Here is a 10,775-nt window from a genome sequence, read left to right on the forward strand (position 1 = left end):
ATTTCAATTGAATAGTGTTGAAATTATAGATCTATTTAGAAAAATTGACATCTTAATAATTTGAGTATATCAACCAATGAGCATAGTGTAGCTCATTATTTGTTTAGGTTTTCTTCACTTGTAGTCAGCAATGATTTATAGATTTCAATGTGTAAGTCTTGTGTGTTTTGTAAAGTTTACTTGTAAATTTTTCAGTAGTAATTATTTGTAGTAATATATTTATTTTAAAGTTACATGTGCTTGTTGATTAAAGAAGTAATACAATTGATTTCTGTACATTGATCTTGTATCTTGAATTTTCCTGAACCATTTCATTCCTTCTAGGAGGTTTTTCATGGATTGTGTCAGTTTTTTTACATAGAAAATAATATCATCTGTGAATACTTTTACTTTTCTAAACACAATGCTTTTTTCCGCCTTTTGTCATTGAACTTGTTAGAACCTCCAATATAATGTTGAATTAGTGAGAGTGGAAATCCCATTTATTCCTGATTTTGGGGTAAATATTCAGTCGTTCATGATTAAATGTAACAGCTGTAGTTTTTCCATAATTGATCACAATTAAGTTGAGGAAGTTCCTTTTTCCTAGTTTGCTGAGAGCTTTTTCTTTGTCTATTGGCTTGGTCTCTCGGTTAATGTAATAAGTTACATTAACTGATCTTCAAATGTAAAAATAAATTAGACTCAGAATAAATATTAATAACACTTGAACGCGCTATGTTAATGATTTTAATATGTAGTTGGATTTGGTGTGAAAAAGCTTTTACAAATTACACATCTTTATATAAAAGGAACATTGGCCATTAATTTATTTTTCTTTTGAGGTCTTTGGTTTTATTTCTGCCATCATAGAAAATGTTGGGAAACATTTCTTCATTTTTTTTCACTCTTATGGAAACTTGATTATTATTAGCTCTATTTCTTCACTAAGGTTTTGATAATCTATCACTAAGGCCATGTAGTCATAGAATTATTTTTTAGTGGGAAGGTTTTAATTACAAATACAATTTCTTTAATAAATTCAGGTCTAATCAAATGTCTACATTCCTTTTTGCCTGAAATTTATAACTGTGCTCTTTCTCTTTGTTTTGTTTGATTATACTGACTGATGGATTATCACTTTTATCATTCCTGTCAGTAAAATCAACTTTTGGTTTCATTGATTTTCTCTATAGGTTTTGTCTTTTATATTTCATTGATTTCCACTCTGGTCTTTCTTGCTTTCTTACTTCTACTTACTTTTGGTTTATTAGCTCTTTGTTTTCTTAAAAAGTAGAAGTTGTGGCCACTGGCTGAACCACACTTTTCTTCTAATTTATTTATGCTGTAACATTCCTCCCAAAGTGATGTAATGGCATTTCACATATTCTCACAAATTATGACATATTGAAATTTCATTTTCATTCTGTATGAGATATTCATTAAATTCCTTTTCGATTTCTCATTTGGTCCATAAGTTATTTTAAAGTGCATTATTTAGGTAAACTAATTTTGAGAGATTTTGCTTCAGACATCATTTTGTTATTGATTTTACTTTAATTTTATTGCAATTAGAGATAAAAATTTGTATGACTTGATTCTTTTACAAATTATTGAGACTGTTTTTATAGAAGATACAACCTATCTTGGGAAATATTTTGTGTACCTTTGAAATGAATGCGTTCTCCTATTATTTGTCACTCTATTCTGTCATCTCAGTGTGTTGTTAGTTGTCAGATATGCTATACTGTTACTGATTTTTCATGCTTAATTCTATTAATTTTAAAGGGAAGAACATTAAAATCTCTAAACTTAATTGTGGATTATCTATTTTCATATTTAATTTTTACTGGCTTTTGCTTTCTTTATTTTGAAATTATGTTATTATATGGACAAATATTTGGGATTGTTATGTCCCCTGAGGAATTGATTCCTTTGTTTTAATCAAATACAATTCTTTATCACTGATAATACCCTTTGCTCAGAAACCAGGATTTGATTTTTTGTATTGTTTCTCTATTCTCAATATCATTGATTTCTGCTCTAATTTTTATTATTCCTACCTTTGCTTGGGTTTAATTTGTTCTTACTTCTCCATTTTTTTTAAAGGCAAAGCACAGGTTACTTACTTATTGCTATTTCTTATTTTCTAATATAAACATTTCTTGCTATAAGTTTTTCTCTAAATCACTTTAATTGTACTTCACAATTTTGATATATTTTCTTTTCATTTACAGTTACATCAAAATATACATTTTTCCTTTGAAACATACTCTGTGACCCATGGTTTGCTTATAAATATGTTGTTTAATTTTCTATTTGGGATTTGTTTCAACATATATCCCTATTGTTGATTTCTACTTTATTTTTGTTTAATTTTTAATTTCAATTGTTTTAAATGTATTCATATTTGTTTGATGATCCAGTATGTGCTCTAACTTGGTGACTGTTCCATGTGTTCAAAGAATAACATGTATTCTCCTGTTGAGTATATTTTCTATGTCAATGGTCAAGTTTATTGACAGTGCAGTTAATGTTATTTATATGTTTATTGATTTGTTTCCTGTTTATTCTATCAGTTACTGAGTAAAGAGTGTTATATTGCCAAGTAATTATGAGTTTGATAGCTTATGGTGAAAGATGTCGGATTCCTGACCTCTGAAGAAGAAGATTTGACTTCAGGGTCAAGGACTAGGCTTGATCACTCAGAGCCTCTGTGTGGCAGAAGTTTTATTACAGTGATAAAGGACAGAGAAAGCCTCTGACACAGACATCAAAAGGGGGACAAAGAGTGCCTCCCTTGCTAGTCTTAGCAAGGGAACTATATGTTTTTTCAGTTGGCTATAACAGTAAATCAAAAGACTGTCTGAAGGTTGTAAAGGTCTTACCAGATCCACTCACACAATTTATATTTTAAGAGAATAGTATTAGAACTAACAATAGAAAGAACTTACCAGACACACACATATAGGTGCCCAATATGCTACTGTAGATCAGTTGAGAAATAACTCCAGAAAGAATGAAGGGATGGAGCCAAAGCAAAATCAATATCCAGTTGTGGAAGTGACTGGTGATAGAAGCAAGGCCTGATGCTGTAAAGAGCAATATTGCATAGGAACCTGGAATGTTAGGTCCATGAATCAAGGCAGATTGGAAGTGGTCAAATAGGAGATGGCAAGAGTGAATGTCGACATTCTAGGAATCAGCAAACTCAAATGGATTGGAATGGGTGAATTTAACTCAGATGACCATTGTATCTAGGACAGTGGGCAGGAATCCCTTAGAAGAAATGGAGTAGCCATCATGGTCAACAAAAGAGTCTGAAATGCAGTACTTGGATGCAATCTCAAAAACGACAGAATGATCTCTGTTCTTTTCCAAGGAAATCATTCAATATCACAGTAATCCAAGTCTATGCCCCAACCACTAACGCTGAAGAAGCTGAAGTTGAATGGTTCTAATAAAAGCTACAAGGCCTTTTAGAACTAACACCCAAAAAGATGTCCTTTTCATTATAGGGGACTGAAATGCAAAAATAGGAAGTCAAGAAACACCTGGAGTAACAGGCAATTTTGGACTTGGAATACAAATGAAGCAGGGCAAAGACTAATACAGTTTTGCCAAGAGAACACACTGGTGATACCAAACACCCTCTTCCAACAACACAAGAGAAAACTCTACACATGGACATCACCAGATGGTCAACCTGAAATCAGGTTGATTATATTCTTAGTAGCAAAAGATGGAGAAACTCTATACAGTCAGCAAAAACAAGACCAGGAGTAGACTGTGGCTCAGATCATGAACTCCTTATTGCCAAATTCAGACTGAAATTGAAGAAAGTGGGGAAAACCACTAGACGATTCAGGTATAACCTAAATCAAATCCCTTATGATTTACAATAGAAGTGAGAAATAGATTTAAGGGACTAGATCAGATAGACAGAGTGCCTGATGAACTATGGACTGACGTTCATGACATTGTAAGGAGACAGGGATCAAGACAATCCCCAAGAAAAAGAAATGCAAAAAAACAAAATGGCTGTATAAGGAGGCCTTAGAAATAGCTGTGGAAAGAAGAAAAGCAAAAAGCAAAGGAGAAAAGGAAAGATATAAGCATCTGAATGCAGAGTTCCAAAGAATAGCAAGGAAGCTATAAGAAAGCCTTCCTCAGTGACCAATGAAAAGTAATAGAGGAAAACAACAGAATGGGAAAGACTAGAAATCTTTTCAAGAAAATTAGACATACCAAGGGGACATTTCATGCAAACATGGGCTTGATAAAGGACAGAAATGGTATGGACCTAACAGAAGCAGAAGATATTAAGAAGGGGTGGCAAGAATACACAAAAGAATTATACAGAAAAGAGCTTCGAGACCAAGACAATCACGATGTTATGATCACTCACTTAGAGCCAGACATCCTGGAATGTGAAGTCAAGTGGGCCTTAGAAAGCATCACTATAAACAAAGAGAGTGGAGGTGATGGAATTTCAGTTGAGCTATTTCAAATCCTGGAAGATGATGCTGTGAAAGTACTGCACTCAATATGCCAGCAAATTTGGAAAACTCAGCAGTGACCACAGGACTGGAAAAGGTGTTTTCATTCCAATCCCAAAGAAAGGCAATGCCAAAGAATGCTCAAACTACCACACAATTACACTCATCTCACATGCTAGTAAAGTAATGCTCAAAATTCTCCAAGCCAGGCTTCAGCAATACATGAACTGTGAACTTCCAGATGTTCAAGCTGGTTTTACAAAAAGCAGAGAAAATAGAGATCAAATTGCCAACATCTGCTGGATCATGGAAAAAGCAAGAGAGTTCCAGAAAAACATCTATTTCTGCTTTATTGACTATGGCAAAGCCTTTGACTGTGTGGATCACAATAAACTGTGGACAATTCTGAAACAGATGGGAATACCAGACCACCTGACCTGTCTCGTGAGAAACCTATATGCAGATCAGGAAGCAACAGTTAGAACTGGACATGGAAAAACAGACTGTTTCCAAATTATGAAAAGCCTATGTCAAGGCTGTATATTGTCACCCTGCTTATTTAACTTATATGCAGAGTACATCATGAGAAATGCTGGGCTGGAAGAAGCACAAACTTGAATCAAGATTGCTGGTAGAAATATCAATAACCTCAGATATGCAGATGACACCACCCTTATGGTAGAAAGTGAAGAGGAACTAAAAAGCCTCTTGATAAAAATGAAAGAGGAGAGTGAAAAAGTTGGCTTAAAGCTCAACATTCAGAAAACTAAGATCATGGCATCTGATCCCATCACTTCTTGGGAAATAGATGGGGAAACAGTGGAAACAGTGTCAGACTATTTTGGGGGCTCCAAAATCACTGTAGATGGTGATTGCAGCCATGAAATTAAAAGACGCTTACTCCTTGGAAGGAAAGTTATGACCAACCTAGATAGCATATTGAAAAGCAGAGACATTACTTTGCCAACAAAGGTCCATTTAGTCAAGGCTATGCTTTTTCCAGGGTCATGTATGTATGTTGGAGTGAGAGTTGTGACTGAGTGAGAACTGTGAGAGTTGGACTGTGAAGAAAGCTGAGCGCTGAAAATTGATGCTTTTGAACTGCGGTGTTGGAGAAGACTCTTGAGAGTCCCTTGGACTGCAAGGAGATCCAACCAGTCCATCCTAAAGGAGATCAGTCCTGGATGTTCATTGGAAGGACTGATGCTGAAGCTGAAACTCCAATACTTTGGCCACCTCATGAGTAGAGTTGACTCATTGGAAAAGACTCTGATGCTGGGAGGGATTGGGGGCTGGAGGAGAAAGGGACGACAGAGGATGAGATGGCTGGATGGCATCACCGACTCGATGGGCATGAGTTTGAGTGAACTCTGGGAGTTGGTGATGGACAGGGAGGTCTGGCATGCTGCAAATCATGCGGTCACAGAAGTCGGACATGACTGAGCAACTGAACTGAACTGAACCAGACACACTCCTACATCATACACTTTAAATTGACAGGATTAGCCAGAAAGTTCTTAAGAAGGAGAAACATGTCCTCCAGTAGGTTACACTGTTGTCATATAACAATTGGTACAGAGTTTAAGGTAAAACATATCCTTGAGCAAGATGAGTTATTTTGTTGTGCAATCATTAGCTCTGAGATTAAAGTAGAGAAAACGTTTTATATGACTAAGATTTCCCCGGTGGCTCAGATTGTAAAGCGTCTGCCTACAATGCAGGAGACCAGGGTTCGATCCTTGGGTAGGGAAGATCCCCTGGAGAAGGAAATGGCAACCCACGCCAGTATTCTTGCCTGGAAAACCCCATGGACTGAAGAGCCTGGTTGACTACTGTCCATGGGATCGCAAAGTGTTGGACACGACTGAGTGACTTCACCATCTTCACTAAGCAATGTAGTTTTTTATTGACCATGATGGCTACTCCATTTCTTCTAAGGGATTCCTGCCCACAGTAGTAGATACAATGGTCATCTGAGTTAAATTCACCCATTCCAGTCCATTGGAGTTCGCTCATTCCTAGAATGTTGACATTCACTCTTGCCATCTCCTGTTTGACCACTTTAATTTACCTTGATTTATGAACCTAACATTCCAGGTTCCTATGCAATATTGCTCTTTACAGCATCAGACCTTGCTTCTATCACCAGTCACATTCACAACTGGGTATTGATTTTGCTTTGGCTCCATCCCTTCATTCTTTCTGAAGTTATTTCTCAACTGATCTCCAGTAGCATATTGGGCACCTACTGACCTGGGGAGTTCCTCTTTCAGTATCCTATCATTTTGGCTTTTCATACTATTCATGGGGTTCTTAAGTCAATAATACTGAAGTGGTTTGCCATTCCCCAGAGAAGGAAATGGCACCCCACTCCAGTACTCTTGCCTGGAAAATCCCATGGATGGAGGAGCCTGGTGGGCTGCAGTCCATGGGGTCGCTAAGAGTCGGACACTACTGAGTGACTTCAATTCACTTCACTTCACTTGCCATTCCCTTCTCCAGTGTACCACATTCTGTCAGACCTTTCCACCATGACCCACCCATCTTTTGTGGCCCCATAGTGCATGGCTTAGCTTAATTGAGTTAGACAAGGCTGTGATCCTAGTGTGATTATACTGACTAGTTTTCTGTCATTATGGCTTCAGTTTGCCTGCCCTCTTGCAACACCTACCATCTTACTTGGGTTTCTCTTACCTTGGACATGGAGTATCTCTTCACAGCTCTTCCAGCAAAGCGCAGCCACTGCTCCTTACCTTGAAAAAGGGGTATCTCCTCACCGCTGCCCCTCCTGACCTTGAACGTGGAGTAGCTCCTTTAGGCCTTCCTGTGCCAGCGCAGCTACCAATCCTTGGGCATGGGGTAGTTCCTCTCAGCCGCCACCCATGATCTCTGTTCATTTCCAAGGCAAACCAGTCAATATCACAGTAATCCAAGTCTATGCTCCAACCAGTAACACTGGTTGGAGTTCAAGCTAAACTTGAACTGTTCTATGAAGACAAACAAGACCTTTTAGAACTAACACCCAAAAAAGATGTCCTTTTCTTTATAGGGCACTGGAATGCAAAAGTAGGAAGTCAGGAAACACCTGAGTAACAGGCAATTTTGGACTTGGAATACGGAATGAAGCAGGGCAAAGGTTAATAGAATTTTGCCAAGAGAACACACTAGTCATACCAAACACCCTCTTCCAACAACACAAGAAAAGACTCTACACATGGACATCACCAGATGGTCAACCTGAAATCAGGTTGATTATATTCTTAGTAGCAGAAGATGGAGAAGCTCTATACAGTCAGCAAAAACAAGACCGGGAGCTGACTGTGGCTCAGACCATGAACTCCTTATTGCCAAATTCAGACTGAAATTGAAGAAAGTGGGGAAGACCACTAGAGCATTCAGGTATGACCTAAATCAAATCCCTTATGATTATACACTGGAAGTGAGAAATAGATTTAAGGGACTAGATCTGATAGAGTGCTTGATGAACCATGGACAGAGGTTCGTGACATTGTACAGGAGACAGGGATCAAGACCATCCCCATGGAAAATAAATGGAAAAGACCAAAATGGCTGTCTGGGGAGGCCTTAGAAATAGCTGTGAAAAGAAGAGAAGTGAAAAGCAAAGGAGAAAAGGAAAGATATATGCATCTGAATACAGAGTTTCAAAGAATATCAAGAAGAGATAAGAAAGCCTTCCTCAGCAGTCAATGCAAAGAAATAGAGGAAAATAACAGAATGGGAAAGACCAGAGATCTCTTCAAGAAAATTAGAGATACCAAGGGAACATTTCATGCGAAGATGGGCTCGATAAAGGACAGAAATGGTATGGACCTAACAGAAGCAGAAGATATTAAGAAGAGGTGGCAAGAATACAGAGAAGAACTGTACAAAAAAGATCTTCGTGAAAAAGGGAATTACGATGGTATGATTGCTCACTTAGAGCCAGACATCCTGAAATGTGAAGTCAAGTGGGCCTTAGAAAGCATCACTATGAACAAAGCTTGTGGAGGTGATGGAATTACAGTTGAGTTATTTCAAATCCTGAAAGATTATGCTGTGAAAGTGCTGCACTCAATATCCCAGCAAATTTGGAAAACTCGGCAGGCAGTGGCCACAGGACTGGAAAAGGTCAGTATTCATTCCAATCCCAAAGAAAGGCAATGCCAAAGAATGCTCAAACTACAGCACAGTTACATTCATCTCACATGCTAGTAAAGTAATGCTCAAAATTCTCCAAGCCAGGCTTCAGCCATACATGAACCGTGAACTTCTTGATGTTCGAGCTGGTTTTAGAGAAGGCAGAGGTACCAGATATCAAATTGCCAACATCCGCTGGATCATCGAAAAAGCAAGAGAGTTCCAGAAAAACATCTATTTCTGCTTTCTTGACTATCCAAAGCCTTTGATTGTGTGGACCTCAATAAACTGGAAAATTCTGAAAGAGATGGAAATACCAGACCACCTGACCTGCCTCTTGAGAAACCTATATGCAGGTCAGGAAGCAACAGTTAGAACTGGACATGGAACAACAGACTGGTTCCAAATAAGAAAAGGAGTACGTCAAGGCTGTATATTGTCACCCTGCTTATTTAACTTATATGCAGAGTACATCATGAGAAACGTTGGACTGGAAGAAACACAAGTTGGAATCAAGATTGCTGGGAGAAATATCAATAACCTCAGATATGCAGATGAAACCACCCTTATGGCAGAAAGTGAAGATGAACTCAAAAACCTCTTGATGAAAGTGAAAGTGGAGAGTGAAAATCTTGGCTTAAAGCTCAACATTCAGAAAACAAAGATCATGGCATCTGGTCCCATCACTTCATGGGAAATAGATGAGGAAACAGTGGAAACAGTGTCAGGCTTTATTTTTTGGTGGCTCCAAAATCACTGCAGATGGTGACTGCAGCCATGAAATTAAAAGACGCTTACTCCTTGGAAGAAAAGTAATGTCCAAGCTAGATAGCATATTCAAAAGCAGAGACATTACTTTGCCAACAAAGGTCCTTCTAGTCAAGGCTATTGTTTTTCCTATGGTCATGTATGGATGTGAGAGTTGAACTGTGAAGAAGGCTGAGCGCCGAAGAACTGATGCTTTTGAACTGTGGTGTTGGAGAAGACTCTTGAGAGTCCCTTGGAATGCAAGGAGATCCAACCAGTCCCTTCTGAAGGAGATCAGCCCTGGGATTTCTTTGGAAGGAATGATGCTAAAGCTGAAACTCCAGTACTTTGGCCACCTCATGTGAAGAGTTGATTCATTGGAAAAGACTCTGATGCTGGGAGGAATTGAGGGCAGGAGGAGAAGGGGATGCCAGAGGATGAGATGGCTGGATGCCATCACTGACTCGATGGACGTGATTCTGAGTGAACTCTGGGAGATGGTGATGGACAGGGAGGCCTGGCATGCTGCAATTCATGGGGTCGCAAAGAGCCAGACACAACTGAGCGACTGATCTGATCTGATCTTCTGGTCTGTATTGCTCCAGATCCTCTCAGGTCCCTCAGGCTGTCATGGCTTGCTGTGGTGATACTATGTCAGACAGTATAGGGGGAGGCAACAGCTACAAGACAAGATCTCCCAAGTCCTCCATAACAGTGTATTAAGGTTTTTTGGTTATTTTTAAGGCAAATTTCAAGCTCCTACATAATTTCACAGCAGCTGGTGATGTCAGGAGTCCCTCCATCTGAAATTGGATGATGATGAGTGATAATTCCATACTGATGGTAGTGATCCAAACAGTTCGGAGCTCTGTATTTTGACAGTTCCCCTCTGGTGCAGAAACAAATATGTCTTGTATACCGTAGCTCTTTAGTTCTTCTGTATCTTTTTGGATATTTCTTCTAACATTTTCAAATTTACAAACTGGAAGAACACATAAACCAAGAAACTGAGAACAATTCACTCATGATAGGGGTAGCCATGATCATCTGAATTAGAGTCTATTCATCTTCAATAGGCTCTTCTTCTGATGAGTCAAACTCACATGTCTGCATTGAGCTAGGTGGCTTCATTGCGGGCCACCCCACATCCTGATCGGCCACTGCCTCTCATTAACATTTTATCATGAGATTGTAGCAATGCATTAATGTATTCAGGCTGTACTAATTTTAGTTCTCTCTGAAGTTGCTTCCTCCACTGAAGTTGTGAATCCCTCAAAGTTATCCAAGAGGGTTGGAACCAACGTTTCTCAGACTCCTGTGAATGTTCATATTTTGACCTCTTCCCTTGAATAATGGGGCTTCCTAAGTGGGGCTAGTGGTAAAGAACTCGCCTACCGATACAAGAGACATAAA

At 38.6% G+C, this 10,775-nt stretch overlaps 1 pseudogene; it reads right to left on the minus strand.

The window, feature by feature from the left end:
* Positions 1-460: 460 nt before the first annotated feature.
* On the minus strand, positions 461-10,493 carry LOC109575001 (cyclin-dependent kinase inhibitor 3-like; annotated as a pseudogene).
* Positions 10,494-10,775: the final 282 nt, after the last annotated feature.

Source organism: Bos indicus, chromosome 2 (genome assembly GCF_029378745.1).
Source record: "Bos indicus isolate NIAB-ARS_2022 breed Sahiwal x Tharparkar chromosome 2, NIAB-ARS_B.indTharparkar_mat_pri_1.0, whole genome shotgun sequence".
Taxonomy (NCBI): Eukaryota; Metazoa; Chordata; class Mammalia; order Artiodactyla; family Bovidae; genus Bos; species Bos indicus.